The sequence below is a fragment of the Pelecanus crispus genome, chromosome 7 (genome assembly GCF_030463565.1).
Source record: "Pelecanus crispus isolate bPelCri1 chromosome 7, bPelCri1.pri, whole genome shotgun sequence".
Classification (NCBI taxonomy): Eukaryota; Metazoa; Chordata; class Aves; order Pelecaniformes; family Pelecanidae; genus Pelecanus; species Pelecanus crispus.
In genome coordinates this window covers 37,284,115-37,305,255 of record NC_134649.1, presented here as the reverse complement: position 1 = coordinate 37,305,255, position 21,141 = coordinate 37,284,115, and positions in this window count along the sequence as shown.

The following is a 21,141-nucleotide window of genomic DNA, read 5'->3' as shown; positions in this document are numbered from 1 at the left end:
GACATGTTTGGCCTGAAAAACTGGATTTCCTTTGAAATGAAGTTGGAAGACGCTTTAGCACAAGTGAACACATGTTTCAAGTTTCATCAGGAGGCAGAGAAGTAAAAACAAGCTAACCCATGAAGCTGTACTTGCTGGAATACCATCTTGGTACTGTATATTATTACAAATGAACTAACGTATGCCTTGCAGAAATACCTTATGTGTATATTTATACGGGTAGATGTTTGTGTGGACGTATGTATATATGCAGAGAGAGAGGGAGATTTCAATACTGTGCTCTGGGACAAATACTTTTTTCTTTTGATTTGTCCTGTATGATGAGGATCTTTCCATCCCTGCTCCTCCTTTTCTCACTAGATGCAGATAGAAGGAAGGAAGAACACTGTCATTGCTTTTTTGGTTCTCTTTAAGCAGTTGCAAAAACACAGCACTGAACTTTTTCCACTGTTATAAAAATACTCTTCCTCCCTCTTTATGATAATTCACTGCAAGGCTGGACTTAAAAAGACCCTGTTTATTCAGCAGCAGAGGTCTTCCACTGCCACATACTTACTGTTTTATCATAGAACTGCTCAGAATATTTTGCGTTTGAAAATGCAGCCTTGACAAACGGAATGAATTGTAATGGCATTTGGCTTCTCTATTTTTAGCAAAAAGGCATTGAAGAATGTCTCTCAAACCAGAATATGGTGTTAGGCTCTGTATGTACAGGGAGTTGCTTCATAGGCAGGAATAAAAAAATTAGGAGCACAGTTTAAACTGTAAAGGTAAATAAAAGTTGGCTGACTTTTACAGTTCTGCTGCTGCTCTTGCTGGAATCCGTGATAATCCTTAATGGAAATTTAATCTCAGCACAGATTATTTAACACATCTTTCGGGGCCCTGGAACTGTACTGTGGGACTCTGCAGTGGACACTTGCCATTAGTTTTTTGGAGCATCCTGATATTAGGGGGAAGTAGCAGCTCTGACCACCGGCTGTTTCACTCAGGAAAGGTCTGTTTAAGCCTGGCTTGCAAAAGCAGCGGGGTGTGGGGAGCGGCGCGGGCCCTCACTGACATCAGTGGACAGGCAGCGCATGAGGGGGTGACTAATGAAGTCTGAGTTCTGCTTCGGGGTAATCACTTTGTCACAGTCTCATGTGATGATATGTTCTTGGATTCCTCCAAATCATGGGCTATTTATGAGAGATCCCAGCCATTTGGGACACTGTACGTGTTCTCTGCTTGATGCATTATTCAGTGACAGCTTGCTTTGATTGTAAGAGGACGAGAATCGGAATTAATATCAAATGTTAATCCAACATCTGCACAGTTTGCTTAGAGCAGGAATCGGCCGTGGCTGAGCGTTCAGGGCTGAGTCTTCACAGGTGGAAGGGCTTTTCTCTACCACTGGCAGATCGTGGTTCAGCTATCGCCTCTCTGAGGATCTGTGCAACTAGAAACGTCGTCTTTCAAAGATTTCAGCGTTGCTGCTAATACACGAGCAGCACTGGGGTTTTTTTCCCACACTACAACTAGCCCCACACAAATGACTTTGACGATGCATCACATCTCAGCAGAAACGTGTGGTGAAAAGCCAGCAAGATCATGCCTCCATCCTTTCCAGAGGCTTCTGTCAAAGCTGCAGCACCCTGAGGGTTTGTACCCTGGGGCTGTCGAAGCTTGGGAGTTGTCAGGGCAATGGCTTAGAAAAGGAATAACTGGGCCACGGGCTATAGCACCCAGCTAGCTTTAGAAATTTATCAGGAGATTTTAAATATTTATAAGTTTTTGGCACGTAATAGCCTTATCCAAACACAGGACAGCATTGTGCGCTGCAGCAGAAGCCATGTGCAACAAATGCCACAAAATATAGTACATTCAAAACACTGTGCAGATGCTAATCCTCGCAGCACCACGGGGAGACTCGTCCGCTAATCCAGGACTCAGCCAGTAACGTTAAAGGCGGAGAAGCTGAGGCTCAAAGTAATTAAAAGTTTGGTTTTTCAGAAGCCACAGACACCATAACTCAATGGGATTTCATGACCAAGCGACCATAAATGGCATTGCTGCACAGCCGGCAGCACCGATCCTGGCTCAGCAATCACAGCCAGGTCCCCGGGAGCGGTACCCAGTCTCCCATGTCAAAGGTTTCCAAACACACTGCACATTTTCTTCTCCTGGTACGCTATTTACTGGGTTTTAAAAGACAGTAGAAGTGTTTCTTCTCGATTGATGAAGCAGTCATTAAGCCTCTCCTTTTGTTACCGTGATCGCTACCAAGTGAAGCAAAACCGAGACAAGTTGTTCAAGTCAAAGCATGAATTCAATGGATTGCGTCATGGATTGCATTTTCCTTATTCAGCAGCTCTATGGAAGGCAAAGGAGTTCTTCATTGTACAAATATTGGCTAGGACATTTGATAAAACTTGTTCTGAGTTTTTCCATCTTCTTTTTCCTCCTACCTCTGTTATCCAGGGAAGGCAGCAATACAAGAGCATGCAGCAGCAGTTCAGTCCAAATTGGACGGAGGGGTGTCTTTAGGCAGAGAAATCTCTAGAAATACACTGAAAACTGTAAGACTTGTCCTGGAATTTGTATTGAAATGTATCATTTGAGAGTCTATTTAGGCAATAGTTGCTTGTAGTAGCAGTTCTGTCTGGTGCATTTTTTTCATCTCTCTGTGTCTGGAAGAATATGATTTTTCTTCTGTACGTAGAGGTCTTGCTGCATTATATATGTGTATATATATGTCTTGCTGCATTATGTATGTATCCAGAAGCTGAAACTGGTGCCAAAAGCAGCCATCCATCTGGCAAACACAGTGCTTTGCCAGAACTTACAGTGCTGCTCTTGCTTTGGATCCCAAGGAAACTTGCAGCTGGAATTTAAAGCTCCGGTTTTGACACAGGCTGTAAACGGCCCAAGAGCAAGGCTGCTCGTGCTTTTTGCTATCCTGTGGCAGCTGAAATCAAGGGAGACAACCAAACTGGAATCCATTTAGCACATACTGGAAGAGCAAGGACAGGGCATTCCCTGGGAGTGTGCGTCATGCAGGAATTCACCTCCTTTCTTTGTCCAAAATACCCATGCTGCTTGTTCCTACAGAAATGCTGCAAAGTTCATCTATTTTTCTAGGTACATCTATTTTTCTGATTGATAAACTACCGCAGGGTGTTTAATTTTACTTCTGATTTGTGAAGATGGTTTTAAGTGAAAAAACGTATACTCACAGCCACGGACAGGCATCTCTCTCTTTGAAAAAATCCAAATAAAAGTTGTGTTGGTACCTGAAGATGATGTCTGGCAGCGCAGACATCCCCACAGCAGCGCCTGCCCTCAGCCAGAACACCCACCAAGCACCAGGAATGCAGCGATGGCTGTGCTGTGGGTGTCCGAGCGAAACATAGCTTACCCAAATAAATGTGACCTGACATATCAAACACGAAGTTGAAAAATAATTTGAAATAGCAACTCATTTTTAAAATAACTCAGGATCTGATTTCATGACCTGGGAAGTCAGATCCTATACAAAACCACACAATGCTCCAGTGTGCGGCTAATCACAGCTTCCTGCCTGTATCAGATACCACAGGCACGGTCCTCATTAGACATTTTCTGTGCTTACTTCCAGCTTTCCCTACTGCTTGTGTTTGCATTCAGAGTAAGCGGGGTTCTCTTCCTAAGACGGTACACCCATTTTTCTCAGGGTTTGGGCTTCTTTTCTTGTGCTTTTACTCCACGAGTTGGAGTTTGCAGGAGTAACGGTGTAAAATCAGAATAAAACATCTCACATCTGCCGGAGCTCATGGACTGCACAAAATCCCAGGTGTTCCCTGGTTACTATTCAGGAGTTGTTTTAACCTGGGGTACAGATGAATAGCTGTGTTTGAGCGGCCAAGCTCCTCCTTGGGACAGCTGGATGAAGCGGAGGAAGGAACGCTTTCCAGGGGAACAGTGTATATTTTTTAAACAAACCAAAGCCCTTCTGTGTGACATAAATGAAACTGTTGACCTCCGTGCAGCCAAAGGGGGAGGTCATTGGGCTCTCCTGGCGTGCACCCCAGGATGCGGCAGCCGCACGGATGAGAATGCCAGTGCACGGAGTGAGTGAAAACACGCACATCCCAGCTATTTCAGAAGAAAGGCATGATGCTGTGCAGCACTCGTATCTACCGTCCCCATTGCAGTGTTCTCATGACGGTGAATATTCAACCAAAAACCCACTTTAAGTGGATTTGCTTTCTGCAAAAGGCTGAAGTCACTCTCCTTTTTTTCTTTTAAACACTTCTCACAAAAATATTCCCAGACAGAACTCTTGCATAAGCAGCCTTAAGTCTACTGACTCATTTTGAAAGCTACTTCATTAGCCCCTACACAGGCTGATAAGCCTCTGCTGGCACGTAAGGACACAGAGGCTGTGCATTGTTCTGCTGCTCAGCCCCGTGCGGCGCTGGCAGCCTGGTCTTGATCCAGGCAAGCAATTAGAGAATTTAACTTCCTCCATAAATGCTTGTATGTGTGAGGCCATGTACTTGGGGGCATTGTGCTGCTCGAAAGGGAGCTAACCTTTTAAACATGTTGCAGAATCAGAAGGAATGGCAGAGACCCCAAATCATCCCAACATTGGTTTGGGTGAGAATTAGGAATAATAAAGGGTGGAAGAAAAGCACTTGGACCTGGCCAGCAGTCACCAGCCTCAAGCCACCGTTCCCCCCACGTAACTACTGTTAGTCAGTTCTGCTGTTAATATATTGCAGCATAAGAATGTCCTGTGGCTGAGCTCTGCCCAGCAACACCCTGCGAGGAGGAAAGGCGGAGGCGGGTGCGCGGGTGCAAGAAGCACCAGCCAGGGGAAAAGGGCAGGGTGTTGGCTGCTGTCCCAGAAAATAATGGGAGACACCACCCCAGGGGTGGGCAGGAGGAAGGCAGCAGCTTGGGAAACCCTGGGCTGTGCATGCTGGCGCAGCCACCAGCAGGAACTGGGGGGCTGGCTGTCCAGGGACGGCTCCGTGGGGTTTGTCCGGAGAAAGCTGAGCCCCCAGACAGGAGAAAACAGGGCAGGAAGAAAGCTGAGCAGATCACCCATCCCCATGGCACAATCTGTGCCTTACCTATTCCCAGGAGCTTTTCCGGGTGTAAACTTCTCTTAAAAACTGTGAGATTCACTCGTGGGGACCCCTGCTCTGCTCTGGCTCTGCCCTTGTCTTGTAGGGCAAAACCTGTGATTCCCGTGTTCCTGCTTGTCTCACAATGGTGATTCCTGGATTTTGCAAAGCAGGTCCAAAATCACCAGCTAAAAAAAAAAAAAAAAAAAAAAGCAATAAAAACTATGCTACTGGGAGAAGATGGCATCAGAAAGGTGTTACTGGTGGAGCTAGCTGGGCAGCTGCCACCTCCTGCTCCTTGTGTGCTTGACAGAGATCTGAAATGGGAGGTAATATCAAGAATGAGCCCGCACATGCTGTCTGATTGAAAAGGACCGAAAAGTAAAAATAGATCCTTTCCAATCAAAGAACAGCGTATTTCAAAGGGCAGTTCAGCCGTACTGCAGTAGTTGGCCCTGCACTTCGCATCAGCCAGCTGGCGCAGCGCTTCCAGCAAGGAACCTTGTCTTTGTGAGCCGTACGCGTTGTGGCTTCCCTGCGGGTTGAAGCACCAACAGAGAGGCTGGTATGACACAGAGGGAAAAAAAGGAGCCTTACCAAGCCCAGTCCTGCTAATCAGAGTGAGCAAGGGCAAAATGTAACAGGGGAACAGGGTTGGGGCATGGCTTGAGAGCCTTTTTTGAAGGTGGTCACCGTGCCGTAGTCCCAGCTGCCCCATTGCTGCAATGGTGGTGGTAGAGAAGAGAGAGGGAAGAGTGAGATATAGACACAGCAGCCTCAGGTAAATAGTTTTATCTTTACAGCCACGGTGATAACACGGGTTGCAGCAGGATGGAGGCAATCCAGCTGGGGCCAGTCATGCTACGTGGGAGCCCCGTGGAGGTGTGGCAGCGTGGACCCCGCCGGCGCCTGGGCAGGGCTGCGGGAGCCTTGCAAAGCTGTGGGCTATCGGTGCTGCCCCCTCAGAGGCGCTGGCTGCTCACACCGGCACAGCACGGTGGCCACCCGCGCACCTCCGATGGCCCCCGGTTGCTTTTTGGCCTCTCTGAGGCTTGCGCCCAGGGAGGGAGGCGGCAGCAGCTCCCCTGGGGAGCAGACCCACCCCCCCAGGTTTGCAACACACGCCAGCGGGGCCAGGCGTACCCACAAGAAGCCCCACTCTCCTGCTTTCCGCACGGCAACGGTCTTCTGGATATATCACCTTTTTGTTGAACTTTGTATGTAAGATTTTTCCTCCGTTCTGCACGGACTTTGGTCCTTTTGGCACCAGCCATTGCTGGCTGGCAAGCTCCTGGTACGACTGTGTCTTAAAGCGCGGGGCTGAGCGGGGCACGTGCCAGCACATCCGCATTATCTCCATCTCTCTGGGAGCAGTTGCTGGGAAGACTCCGCAGCCAGAGCCTTCGCTCCTGTCAGAAAAGCACAAATCTGGCTCTTGACACACCGGTGCTGCCGGTGCCCGGCTGGCACAGGTACTGCAGCGCAGCCACAGCCCGGGGCCTGGGAGCTCTGTACAGACGGACGAGCCGTGCCCTGCCCTGCGACAGGCTGCCTTGGCCCCACAGAAGCCTTCCTCCCGCTCCCTCGCCAGCCTTGGCAATGGTGCGCACGGCCACGTGCAAGCCTGGAGAGACACTGTCCCGCTGTGTTTTCTGTAGTCCTCACAGCAGCAGCAAATTTTCCTTCTGCAAAGCAAAAATCCTCTCCCTGATTCCTTGACAGCAGCAAGTTTCCAGTAGCAAAGCGGGGGGCGTGATGAAGTGGTTGCAAACTGGTGAAGTGCAACTGGAAAAAGGCTTCGTCATTTGTACTCCGGCCTAGAAGGCTCAAGGCAGGACAGCAGCGGCTGGTGCAGTTCGGTTTCCCTTCCTGTCAAATCCTAACCCTTCTCACAGTTCTTAGAAACACTAATTAGCACAAAGTCCATTTAGCTGCCGGCCTTGGAGGGTGAAGGGATATGGTAAAGGCAATCACTGCCCCAGAGGGCTCTGCAAAGGGCGCTTCCGCTCAGGGCTAGATAAAAGCCTGTAAATTATCTGAGGATTAGAAGCAAAGCCGTGTGCCGCAGATCTGCTGCGTACGCACAGCCGGGCCGGGCCACGGCGAGGCAATGGCCACCACGAGTGGGTGCCCCATGCAGGACCGAGCCTGCGGATGCAGGGCTGCCTGCGCAGGGGACCGGCGGGGGCCCGGCTCTCCGCGCGCGCCCCCAGAGCGGAGCTGGGTGGTGGGAAGGGGCAGGGAGTGGGAGTCCCTGGGGGCAGCCCGGCTCTCATGCCTGGGGAGGGCAACCCCCCCAAACATTTTACAATGCTGCCAGCAGCCCGGCCGGCCCCGCCTGCACCTGCAGCCCTGCCCGGGGTGGTGGGATGCTCCCACGGGGCCCCGGCTGGCCCTGCCACCAAACCCACCCTTTCGGCTGCTCGTCGCCCCGCTCGGCGCAGGGCACCGGCCAGCTCTCATGCTCCCAGCGTGAGGCAAGCCCCCCGCAAAACGAGGCAGGAGTTCGATACGATAAACACAGCCGCAAACCCGCAGCGGGGAAAACTCCCGCACCCGGCGCAGGGGAAGGGTTCGTTTGCTCTCCCCGAGCTTTGAGAACTGTCGCGGTGTGGCTGGGTGGGAGGCAGGGAAGGGGATGTGCTGCCCCTGCCGCGGCCTGGGAATATCTCCTAATGTCACAGGAATGCGGTTATGTCATGGCGAGTCCCCCACACGCCCTGCCACTGCCTCCCAGCCATCCGCCAGCCGAAAGCTCTGGGAAGCACCGTTACCGCTGAAATGGAGGCATAAATTTCTGCTGGCAGGGCTGTGAAAACTTGTAAGCTGTGACAACCGTTCACTGTGACAAAGTTACTCCAACATTTCCCATGTACCTGTCCCATCCATGAGAGCTGCGGGCAGGAGGAGGGGGAAATGATTTTTCAAAAACTTTTCATTTTCCATACGTAGTTGAGCGTTACTGGGGGCAATATTTCTGACTGTGCATGAATCCTTCCTGCTGAACTCACTGGGCATGACGCACCCACGGGAGGGGAAAGCATGCTTGAGACGAGAGCAGCTAAAGTACTCTCCTGCTGAGCCGCTCTTTCTGAAGATTTGTATTTCTTTTTCCAGCCAAGGAGCTTTATTATTACAGAAAGAACATGAGATTTTTACGAGTGATTTTACAAATTAGTTTCTCAAATTGTTTGCAGCAGCACAAGAAATGTTGCAGTCATTAAAGTTCATAGAAAGTATCAAATACTCCAGCACTGCAAAACTTTTCCTTATGCACCAGAAACAAAGCAAAGTCGCCCCTGACGTGTTTAGACATCTGACCCTGAAACGCTGTTCATCACCTCTCCGTTGTAGCTGTACGGCCGCTTGTCCTGCCCTTGTGCACATCGGTGGAACGAGACGGGAGCTGAACCAGCACAAACCCAGCTACAAACATGATTTTAAAAACAAACGACTAATTATTTCCATTCACTGCGTTTAATTTGGGCTCATGCAGCAATGCTGTTCATCCAATAGTCCAAAATATGTCACGTATTAGGAGCTAAGGAGTCCAACCCAATGAATGAGTCATCACCCAGTGGATGAAATCCCATATCTTCATGGCTGCTCATAAATAAGACAAGCTCAGCTTTATAGTAAGTCATAAGTAAACAATGAACTATATGAAAATCAGAATCAGCTGTGTTATAACTGCACGGGCACAGTGCCCATGCAGAAATGAAAAGCGAATGTGATACCATCACCATTTGGCTTTGGAGGCTGAATTTGGGGCTGAAACTCTTAACAGGGGTTTTGATGCATGTAGCGGGGCGGTCGGACATCCAAACCTTTGAGGCCAGTGCAGATGCCTGTTTGCAATAAACAACACATTATCCCGGCCATTACCACTTTGAACACAGCCTCAGATCCCGACAGGATTTTTCAGATTTTCTGAAACCGATGTCTGGTATCTTCTCACTACAGCCCGACGTCTCCAGGCGGTGCTCCCGTGCTCTCACAGCCCGCTCCCGCATTGGCGCTCTCTCCTAGGCGGAAAAGAAGGGCAGCAAAAAGCCGCTTCTTCACCCTGCGCTGAGCATCTGTGCGTCCCATGTATTCCACAGAGCCACTACCTTGAGCTGGATTCACAGAGCTGGCTGGGGTTTTTTGGAGGGGGGTTGGTTTGTTAATAACAATTTGAACCAGCATTGTGAGAGAAGGCAGGAAATAGCAGAAAATATTGATCAACCTCTGCCTCACTATAAAATTAACAGCAAATAAAACTCAGCATTTAAATAACTGAAAGCCTGACCGCACCACAGACAGCACAGCCGAAGGGCTGGGCGAGAGAAGACGCACTCTCGGCACGGGGAAATCCTCCAGCGAAGGGGCCACGAGCAGCACAGGCAGCTGAAGCCACCTCCAAGTTTGAGCTCCGTCGTTCCTGCAGGAAGGGTCTCCCCTGGCCACAAGCAGCTTGTGGGGCTGTGAGCCAGCTTTGCAGGGGCATTTACTCCAATAAAAACATGTTTGTGCTCCCGAGGAAGAGAAGTGTTTTGCTATCTTGTCAACGACTTTGGGAAATGAGTATTTTTCTCCCCCCTCTTCTCATATCCTGTTTGCATCCAGGTTAATGGTGCAATCATCCTCGGAGCATGGCAGGAAGCAGATCCCTGTATTCTGAGGAAAACCAGGATGTGCTTGGGCAGTGCTGGAGGGGAAGCAGCAGGTGGACAAGGTTGACCACCTCAGGGAATTTTCAGTTTTCATTAGCATGGCATCGCATAGGAAACCATTACCGGCAGAGGCATCCAGAGCTGCTGTTGCTTGAAGAAGGTGCTCCGGGGATAGGTGCTGGACAGAGGAGCAGCCTTTGAAGACTTCCAGGTCCATGTGGGCTCGGTGGTGCACTCTGAGGTGGAGATGTCCTGCTGCTCCCTCACCCTAACCTTCTCCTCTTCAGTACAACGGAGCGGCTCAGGCTGCCGTTAGAATAGCTATAGGGCCAAGACAGTAGCTGGCTGGCTATAGGAAGGGGAGAGACCGAAGCAGCTTTTCCCTGAAAGAGCAAAGCTCCAGCATCTGCCAAAATACACAAGGACACAGACTGCCTTGTGACCGTCCCTGCAGGGCAGGGGCAGGGGCAGATCGGGATATCCGTTCTACAGTGACGTGTCTAGACACAGAGGGGGGACATTGAAGATACGCTGGGAGAATGAAAGCCCAGAAGAGGCACAAACCCGGTCGCTGTCATTCACTCCACCCCAGGGGATGCAGCATCTCATGCTGGGGGACGGGGCCTGGCTCCCTCCCCCCCCCTGCGGCATTCCCACCATCTCAGACTGCATTTCTCTAAAACACCGAAAACTGTGGGGGCCTCTCAGGACTCCACAGATGATTCCCAAGTCCTCTCAGGAGACCTCCAAAAGAGCTCCTCTGGCTCCCTGGCTTCCCGACGGTCCTCAGCCCAAGCGGCTCTGGCAGTCAGAGCAGGCTGGGCAGCGCCACGACCCTGGTGTAGGCTCTCCCCGCCAAGCACACTCTGAACGGGAAAGGCGTCGTATTTTCTCAACCCCATTACCATTGCAACAGGGCAAAGCACAGATTTAATCCAACCAGAGATGCAGCTGCACAAGCCCAAGTATCTACCTTCTGAGCAAGCAGAGGTCCTCTGTATACCTTCGCTTTTTTACATCGGAAAATTGTTGTATTGTATTGTTAATAAAGTACTGTAAATGGATGAATAATTTCCACAAAGGAAAGAACGTAAAACTTGCATTGGCGCAACATTACTTCTAATCAAGTGATCTTCATAATTCTCCAGAACAAACGGAACTTCATATTTTCCATATGTAACCATCTTTGTCACCCAAAGCACTTTGTATTCAATAAAAATACGAGCTTTCATTAGAGAAAAAACCCTTCTGGTGCAGAGTTTTCCTGGCATTGCACATCTCTGGTTCCCTCACTCAACATGTTTAGAATTAAATCACAAAACCTTAACTCACCCTCTAATGATCTGTTTGTTTCCAGATTCATATTCCCACAATATGTTTGCTGACAGCAGTTGGGCTCTTTGACAAAAGACAAGCAATTTTTCCCAACAATGTATATTTGCTTCATTCTGGTGCATTACAGGGGAAGGGCGCAGGCTGTATGAGCTGTCACCAAACGTGACTGTAAGACCAAGCGTAATTTATTTAGTACAAACGAAATGTTTATACTAAGTGTTCTTTGTTCTGAACATTATCGCTTCAACATTCAGCTTTTTATGAAGAGAGCTGTGAGAAAGGTTGAGCCCTATTTTGAAAGGGGCTCAAAATTTAGCATTGCTATGAGTCGGAGCCAAAATCCCAATGCATACGGCTCTCAGGAGGAGGATGGTAAAAAGCTGCTCCCCTCAGTTTCAGGCACTTCAAAACTGTTCTTTTTGACTTTGTATTATGTGTTAGAACAGAACGAAAGCAAACCAATTCTTGAAAGAATACATTGTTTCAAAATAAATCTGAAATGTTACACCTGAATAATGTTGGATGCAGTGTTTTGATATTATTGCACGGTATTTCTTTTTCCCACCCTTAAAATAATCTCTTCAAATTCATATTGATTTCACAAAGCACTTTGATCTCAACAAAAACGAAACACGCTGGGATGAAATCCGGTCCCACCAGTATGTCCTCAGCCTTTCTCACCTGCTCACTGATGGATGGGGCCAGGAAGGTGTCCCCACCCTGGTGCCCACACACAGCCACGCTCTAGGCAGCAGCCACAACAGGGGATTATTTAATAAACTGGTGACACCCAAACACAAAGCAAACCTAAGTGTGTAATATCAGGAGAGCCCTGGGCGTGATCTCTTTTAAGAGAAAAGTTTGTCATATTTTTCTGGGTCTAGAGCAAGTTTCTCTATAGAAGAATATTGGACTGTGTTAGCGACATGAATAATCTCATCCCATATCAATGTACTGGAAACCTGCTGGAAACCTGCATCCAGGTGTGGTATCTGCCACTCAGCAAAGAGAAAAGGGAGAGAGCGGCGAGGAGGATGGCTATGGCACAGGAAACCCACCCTGTAGCAAGGGGCTTTGGGAGCCCAACGTGCTGCTGAGAAGGTCAAGGTGTTGTGGTTTAACCCCAGCCCGCAACTAAGCCCCACACAGCCACTCGCTCATTCCCCGCCCCAGTGGGAAGGGGGAGAGAATTGGAAGAGTAGAAGTGAGAAAACTCATGGGTTGAGGTGAAGACAGTTTAATAGGTAAAGCAAAAGCCACGCACGCAAGCAAAGCAAAACAAGGAATTAAATCACTACTTCCCATCGGCAGGGGGGTGTTCAGCCATCTCCAGGAAAGCAGGGCTCTATCACGCGTAATGGTTACTTGGGAAGACAAACACCATGACTCTGAACATGCCCCCCTTCCTTCTTCTTCCCCCAGCTTCATATGCTGAGCATGACGCCATATGGTGTGGAATATCCCTTTGGTCAGTGGGGGTCAGCTGTCCCAGCTGTGTCCCCTCCCAACTTCTTGTGCACCCCCAGCCTGCTCGCTGGTGGGGTGGGGTGAGAAGCAGAAAAGGCCTTGAGTGTCTGTTAGCACTGCTCAGCAGTAAGGAAGACATCTCTATATGATCAACACTGTTTGCAGCCCCATACTAGCTACTATGAAGAAAATTAACTCCATCCCAGCCAAAACCAGCACACAAGGCCAGACGTGGTCACAGGCTGCAGCACCTGCATGGGGAAGAGCAATGTCAGAAGCGAGGGGTCCTCCCTCCCCAGAGGGAAAAGGACTCACTGGCAGAAAGCTGCAGCTAAGCAAAGCCACGCCCTAGGAAAATATATTTTCAAACAGGAGCAACTTGACATTGTGAACAACTAGCTGTACCCTTATTACGGTGGGTGCTCCACCACTGCATATGGGAAAACGAACATCAGATGTTTCTCTAAAACACAAGTAATTTAAATAGGAACAATTTAAGGTGGTTGTCCCACCTGTTATATTGTACCTCATCGGTGATTTCACAGTCCCTGTTTCCTTGGGGGTAATTTATCCTATGAACAGTGATCCCAAGTTTTACTCCTAGAAAGAATTAGTATCGTCGTATTACTTCCATTTTTACAGCAACTAGAATTATTCTTATTTGCTTATTGCAAAATATTTTAGACACAACAAATAGAATACCCACAGGTTTATCTGAAGAAAGGAAATCCTTTCTGTGGACTCCCCTTTGCTCCCTGCTGAGATGACTCAGAAGACTGCAAAGTCCGGCAGCGGCGCACGAGGGGGTTTCTCTGGGGTGTGAAGCTGACCCTCCTTTATTGCAGGTAACAGCTCTATGGCACAGGCATTGTTCTGCTTTAACAGTGCCCTGGTTTCACAAGGTATTTAATGAATAGGCTTTCAGCTGCAAAAATACAGCCTGAGATCAAGAAGGCAAATGACCTTTGTGCTTGTGATTGCATGTTCACATAGTTACGCTTATTTTCCTCACTAACATACAGGTATCCCTTTTTTGTTAACAAGGTTTATTTAATTTTAACAGGCTTTTTTATTGTATTTAAAAATGTAGAGGAAAATAGAAAAAAAAAAAATCCCATTGTTCTCCCACATGTTTGTTTTCACTACAACTACTAAGAGGAAAAGCCCTTTACAAAAACAGGATACAGCAGACTCCTCTGCACTGCCACACCGTGCACCCCCGCACACTCGCACACTCCAGGCACGGTTGCAGTGGTAATCAAGAGTCCATAGAAAGTCATAAATAAATGAAAAACATCAATGGGAGTTTTATTATCCACTTGAATGGGAGTAGCATCAAGTCCCTGCTGAATAAACCCCAGCAGCCTGGGCAGGTTGTGCTCCCCTTGGATGCATTACCATCTGCCTGCAGGCATTTTCCCCTGTGACTTCACTTCTGGACAAAGAGGGGCAGACGGGAGCGTCCGCAGGGCAAACCCGCCGTCGCGGGAAGGCGTCGAGCCAACGAGCCGCATGGCAAACGCTGTAGCGCCCAGCATCGCTTCCCAGCTGTCCTAAGAGACGAAACACCGGGGACCCATCCGATGTCACCTGCATCAGTTGCTGCCTGGCCCCAGGAGGTGCCCCCAAATTCCCCACTGGCCTCGCTGAGCAGCCGCAGGCTGGGGTGCCCTCAGGAGCAGGGGTCCCTGCTGCATTTCTACTAATGACTTTTCAGAGCTCCTCTCTTCACATATCCCACAGCCTCCTTTTCCCCTGCTTGGATTATTGCTTCCCCTGCTCGGTTTTCGGCCGGTCGGCAGAGGGGTCCCCGGCTGTGCCAGCAGCCCCTGGGAAAGGTGCCGGGGCCAAGGCAGGAGGACTCACAGGCTGCACTCGCAGCAAAGCACATTCCTGTGTTAAGAAGATAATAAAAATTGCTGTTTTCTTTCTCCCCACACATTAGCATTTGGAGGACTTCATGCTTCCAAAGAATAACACTGACTTGTTCTCCGTGGTACAGATTAAATCAAGCACAGTTACCAGGAGATCTGCATTTCTGTAATCAAGAGCCTCATCTCTGGCCAGAAAGTACCTTGTGGGAATTGGGTTGTTGCAACTGGGAGGCCAGTAAAGAGCAATTTGAGCTTTTCTGACTCGGAAACCTGGTGATTGCAATTCCATTCGCCTGGTCAGAAATTACCACTTAGGAGCCATCTGCCTGCAGCCTCCTTCAGACACCATCCCAAGATCATTTCAATTTAAAAAAAAAAAAAAAAAGAAGAGAGACTCAGATTTTAGGGAAATATATTTTCTGGTTTCTTTCTAAGGAAAAATATGTAACGCCATAAGGGTTGAGGGTATTCTTGGAGCAAGGGGAATGATATACTACTTTAGTTTTAATTTTATAAGGATGTGGTTCTACTTGTTTTTCTTTGGACAAAGTGTAATCCTTGTTTCTTTGACAGAAATGATCATGACTTGATTTATCCTTGATTTCTGAACAAGCGGAATTATTACTATAATGCAAAATGATTACATTTTACAATGTAAATGATATGATAAGTGTTTATGCAAATCCTTAGGTAAGACTACACCACTTTGTTACTGCAAAATAAACATCCAGATTACTGACACAGTTATCTTTTAAGCAGTGAGTGTTTGCTCTCATTCAATAAACCCAAGAGCCAGGGAGACAACACAGACTTAGCAAAACAGGCTATGCCTGATATTGCTTAGAATCAGACCACGACGTTTTCAGCTCAAGGAAAAAAAAATCAATTTCCATTTATACCAAGAAGATCTTTCATTGTTTAGAAACCGTAAACCGACATCCCACACTTTTTTGCATTTATTGGTAAATAGCTGCCCATCATCAGAGGACAGGATTAAAGAATATGGCCATCATTCCTTCCTCATCAGGGAGAAATAAACCCACAACATCCTCCCTTGCTGCATGCAAGGAGTTCAATTACAAAACCATGTTGTTCCCGAAGCCTCGGGATCCCCTGACTGGGTGTCCCCAAAGTCAAGAAATCGCACTTCCCCAGGTGTTCTTAGGACAAGCTCGCTTTGAGCAATCCCTTTTCTGCAAGCAGATCAGGGACAGCCCTCCCGGCGCTCCCTCCGTCCCACGGACCATCCCGCCCTGCCATCGCCCCCCAGCCCCAGCCCCGGGGGGTCCCGCCTGAGCCGAGGGCAGGTCCCGCATGGTGCCCAGCCACGCCAGCCCTCGCACCTACCGGCTGCTGCTCCCCGCCGGCCCGCCGAGACGATGGATGAAACTGCCGGGCTTGGGCTGGGGAGTTGCTGCTGTCCCAGCAGCGGGAGGTCACTAGGCTGCTGGTTTGATCTTCAGTTCGTTTTCCATCTGAGAAGTTTAACTCCTTCACGCCCTGGCAGGCGAAATATCGGCAGGGCTGGCTGCGCCGCTGCGCTCGTCCCTTGCCGGGGATGCTGAGCACGCCCTTGTGCCAGGTTGCCGAAGACGAGGACGCTCACCTGAGTGAAACCAGGATATGGGGGGTCGACATCGGCGGTTTGCTCTGAGACTTGGGGGTGAGTTTGCTGCAGAGAAGCCCACGGTGAGATCTTCCTCTTAACAACTTACACACCCCAAGACCTGACCCGAAGCCTCCAGTATTCCCACGCATTCCTGTGGCTGCCAAATCCCTGCTGGAGACCCTGGGGGCTTACGCTTGGGAAGGGAAGGGGAAAACCTTTGACAGCACTGTTTTCCCTTTCTCACCAAGCCGCTGGGAAATTGCAGGGGGTGGAAATCGCTTCTGGCGAAGGAGAAACCCAGATCTGCGAGGGCGTGCTGGGAGGTGGCCCTAAAACATCCCAGCCCCAGGCCTGCCGCTGGGAGCCCCCAGCCAGACCTGGCCTGGCTGTGCCCGTTCCTGGGCACCCACTTCCCTCCTTGCTTTGATCGGAGAGGCGTTCCTGGGGACAGGGACAGGGTTTGGTGGTCCAGCTCAAGATAAAAGGGGGTTGGTTTGCTCTTGCAAGAGCAGAGGGAAGGTGCCGCCTCTGCTCGGCCCTCGCAGCCCGCTGGGTTTCCAGCTCCCTGCGCACCAGCCCCGGCCCCTGCGTGTGGTACTACCCTAATGCATAGGATGGGGTAGGGCCAGCCACCAGGAACTCAAAATACTGCTATTTCCAGCAAGATACATAGAACGGCTATATGGTGATGTCAGCCCTGACCTCCATGTTCCCGTTGTGCTGCTTCGCTATACAACTGTTGAGCGATGGAAATGCTTTCTGCATTCCGAGGTGCTGCTTTCTGTCCCCTGCTGCAGGCTCGCTCTCACCTTTTGCCACCACGTGCGCCCCATGTTCAGAGTTAGCAGGTGGGAGTTTTTAGGCTCTTGCCCCCCAGGAAGCTAAGCTAAGTCTGGCCCTCTTGAAGGCCGTGAAAACCTGCTCTTGGAGTTGCTGTCACAGGTGGGCTGCCCTCTCGCCCGGCTGCGGTGGCAGTCGGGGGAAAGGGACAAGTGTGAACGCTTACCAGCCTCCTCTGCAGGAGGATGTGCCGGGTGGGCAGGCTGCAGGTCATCACAGGGAAGGCCACGCACGGCAGGGACAGGAGCATGTCACGGGGCTGGCAGGAAGGCAGCAGGGCCAAGCCGTGGTGGAGGTCTTCTCATAGAGCCGACGCACCCTGGGGTGTTGCAGTGCGCCGCGGGCACCGCGTGTGCTGGCCCAGGCACATCGGCACTCGCTGTGCTGAGCCCAGCTGCTTCCCACCCCTGCTTAACCTCCGCATCCTTTCCAGTGCGTCAGCCCATGCATCCGCAGGAGTCCGTACGGATCCTCATCACTGGTGACGAAGCGCTCGGAGCAAACGACAAACATGAGGCTCCTGCAAACGCACAGCTCCGATGCCAGCACGTCCCACCCCACACCCTGCATCTGGGCTGCACTTGCGAGCTTCCTGGGGCACGGGCTTTGCCCAGGCTCTTGAATGAGCCCAGTGCGTTTTAGCCCCATATAGCATGAATCTCAGCCAGCCCCTCCAGGGTGGGTGCACCCATCAGCACCTCTTCCTGCCCAGGTGATTCCCAAAGGACCATCGGTGCATGCCCTGGCCAGCCCCCTCAAGCACCCCAAGTTACACAAAAGGTGAATTTTGTCCCCAATAACAGGAGCCTCGATGAAAGAGGAGCTTGAGTGAGGGAGAGGTGACCCCCTGCCCTTTTTCCCCCGAGCAGGAAGCTCCGACTGCAGCGCTGGAATTCCAGGTTACACACGGCAACCCTGGGGCTTCACCGTCGACGGCGCACGAGACGACGGCCGACACGTAATCCCCACACAGACACCCTTATCGGAGGGCTGCAGCAGCTTTTCATTCACCCCTGAGATCAGCCCCGCTATTAAAGGCCAACATTTAAGATAATTTTTCAAACCTTGCTCTGGATGGAGGGCAGCTTTGGGGCTTTTGATTTCAAGTACGAAAAACATAATTATGGATAATGACGCCTCTTGCTGCAGCGCAAGCAAGAAACCTTTCTGTGTTTCATGGCTGGTCCCTGTGTCCTAAAATAAAAGAGGGTTTCTGCTTTCATTACAAAACATATTTGTATTTCAGCCTGAAAGGTCTTCTCATCTGGGAGCTCTCTAGCGGCCAGCAGTCTCTCCTGCATCTGGTGTTACTTAGCCAGCAATTTTTCTTCTGCATTGCCTGGGGGCCAAAAGTACTCCCCAAAAGGCGAAACACGGGTTAAAATTATTTAGAGAACAAAACTCTGTTAGAACGTTTTATTGGAGTCCAGGGAAATTACTTTTAAAATACATACACATAGTATTAGCAGCAATAATACGCTTTTAAAAAGTCCACTGTAAAAGTAATGATGTTTCAGAACGGAGCCAGCGTCTCAAACCCATCTGTACAGAGATCACATCAGACGCACGGCTTATGTTTCCACTTTCCACGGTGTGAAAGAAAATATGCTGCTAAATGTACTTACCTTTAGCTAATATGTTTGCTAAGCTTGGATAGTCTGGTCGTGTAACTCCTTGAACTCAGAAAGCTTCACTTTCACAGAAAGCTAAAACTGGGTTTTTTTTCCATTTATGGGCTTCTCAGCTTGTATCAAAACCACCCATCCTTTCTGGGTTCTGCCACTATGATGCTTAAATCCGCTGTTACATTTAAATTATTATAAGGTGACAAATTAATTAGGACATGAATAGTGAACACGGGACCTGTCCCAGCGGCCGTCTCACAGTGTTGCATCGCAAACGTTTAGGCTCACCTGGTTGACATCAGCTTTCCATCTTCCCCTACAGTTAGGTGAGGGATGGAGGTGCCAGTGGCCCGGGAGGGTGCCGGGGTGGGCAGCGTGGAGCCGCGCCGGCCGCCCCGCGGGGCCCTTGTGGCTACCGGCACAAGGCAGCTTCAGCGCCCGGGCCACCCCGGCCTTAGCCCTTGCTGATGTTAATTAAGTGGTTGCATTAAATGCTGGTGATTCCCCAGCTGAAAATAGAGAGATTGGGTGACCTCCACACGCATCTCTTGTGAGCAGAAGCGAGGTCTCCTCCCCATGAGGAGGAGCCCAGTGGGCCGCAGGCATTCGGGGGGCTGTTCAAGGAGGTGCAGTCCCAGCTGACTTGGACCCTGCCGAGGGTACGCTAGGTCCAAGCACATTATACATTGCTTTTGCTTATGGTTACCTGCCCTTGATGGTATTTTCTGGGGGGAACGGGAGCTCCAGAGGACTGTTCCCATCTGCAGAAAGATGCCATCAGCTGGGGCACAGAGCCAGGTGGTGCAGTGGGGATCTGCTGCCATGCACCCTCTAAAGCTAGGCTGAGATTTCCACATCTTCTTTAAAAAAGGGGTAAAAAATATAAATTATAAGAATAGAACCATGAAACATGAGCAAACAAAGCTAATGGATTTTTCTCCTAATTTCTTAAGCCACCTCCAATGTTTATAAATGAAAGAGAAACATCCAGAGGTTCCTAGTTTGAGATCTCATTCCTTTGTTAATAGAAACGCCCTGAATACTTCTTAGTCTCTGTTTTCAGATGTTGCCTTCTCACAGAAATGAGAAGCATTCATCTTTTTGTTAAAAATACATCTTTTCATTAAAAAAATATGTTGGTTTTTCATTCTTATTACAGCCCTATGGGGTTTGTTGGTTTTTTGGTTGGTTTTTTTTTTTTTATATGGGAACAAGAATTTTTCTAAACTTAAAGAAACCCTTCTCAGAAAGGGTGGACATATGAAGTATTCCTAAGACGCAGGTTTTTTTGATTTCCAAAGAATTTGTTTCAAGTGCTAGAAAGCTGTGGAAAATAATCCCAGTGAGAAAGGAGAAACAGAGAGCCAGGTTCTTCCTAAGCCTACAAGACCTTTTCAAGTTGGCCTGAAAACCTCATGGTTAATCAAAATAATTGCATGAGAACCAATCAGGAAATTCTGAAACATTCAAAATGAAACCTTGTCATTACAAATTCACCATCATGGTTAAAAACTAGATTATTTCTGTCAAGAGCTCTGGGAAAGTTTGCCTTGTAGCAGTAGAGGCAGAAATAAATATTTGCCCAATCTGTTTTGTTTATCCTAAAAACACATACATGTGCAGCACTTCAATTAAAGCCTATTTTCTTTTCTCCCATGTGCACATCATTTGAACTGCCCATGTGAAGAGCTTTTAAAGCATCTCTCCCAGGAGTCGGGGCGATGGCTCGACGCCAGTGAGTTACTCAGACAGTTACACCACGGCAGGGCAGGTTGGGCTGCTTTGAATTTTAAGCCTCATTTCTTTGGTCTCACCTCTGAGGCCATTTAAACATAGCTGACCCCTTGCTATAATTTAAAGCAGACGCACAAAGTGCCACTGAAAACTTACCTGCGCATATGTTGTTATTTTTGCCAGTAAACGCCAGGTGCATCCGCAACCTCCTGGCACGCGCGGGCAAGGCTGGCGCTTGCTGGGGAGCAGGCACAGGGGTAAGGGGTTCCGGTGCTGACAGGCTCTGTTTCGCCAAGGTAACACGCAGATTCCCCAAATTACACTATTTAAACCATTTAAGAAATTGCATGTTTTCTCAAGGAAGAGTGGTGCTGGGGATGACTGAGTTAGTGGAAGAGCTTGACCCCATATGGGCACCAGGAGTAGAGACCTCCTCTGCAACCAGTACCAGGGAACATCCCCGGCATGCAGTTAGGCCAAGATACCCAGCACTGTGCGGCCACCCTATGTTAGCCCTCACCACCCCGACTACCGCCATCATATCTTCCATGGATCCCCTTCCCTGCTAATGGGGTCCCTGGGTGCTTCTCCCGAGGGGGTCCTTCCCTCCCAAGGGGTCCAGCATTTTCACCAATTTCAAGTCAAGTGACTGCTTGAGCTAGGGCCCAGCTTGCTTAGGGACACCAGGCTAAAACAAGTAGTTCAAAACACAGCCATTTATAGCCTTGCAGCGCTCATGAGCCTCTCCTGTACGTACCCTGAGAACAAAGTCCTCTGCACTGACCGCTGCTTTTGCGGGGACACGATCAGAGTTGCAGATGTGAAAGGTCTCCAGTCCAGGCCCTCTTTTGTAACAGCTGTTTGCAAAGTTAGTGTTGCGCTTTGTTTTGAAAACAAGTTCCATACTTATAA